This window comes from Podarcis bocagei (genome assembly GCF_964188305.1).
Source record: "Podarcis bocagei genome assembly, chromosome: 15".
Taxonomy (NCBI): Eukaryota; Metazoa; Chordata; class Lepidosauria; order Squamata; family Lacertidae; genus Podarcis; species Podarcis bocagei.
In genome coordinates, this window is record NC_138141.1 from 7,157,691 (window position 1) to 7,157,965 (window position 275).

Below are 275 nucleotides of genomic sequence, written 5' to 3' on the forward strand. Positions count from 1 at the left end.
GTCTGGCAAAAGGTGTGTTTTTCTCCGTGTTTCCATTAACTTGTTCATGTTTACACACTGAATATGCTCGACTAGCTATGAAAAAGGACACGGCTTGATTCACGTGGGCTGGGGTGGGGAGGTTCCCTTCATTGCAAGCTTACCCTTGGCTTCTTTCCCTGGGAACTATTTTGGAACAGTGGCAGTGCCAAAGGTGGCTCTGAAGGAGTAAGAATTAGCACACGTAACAGATATTAAAGACAGCCCACCAAACAGATGCAGAAGCGACAATGCTC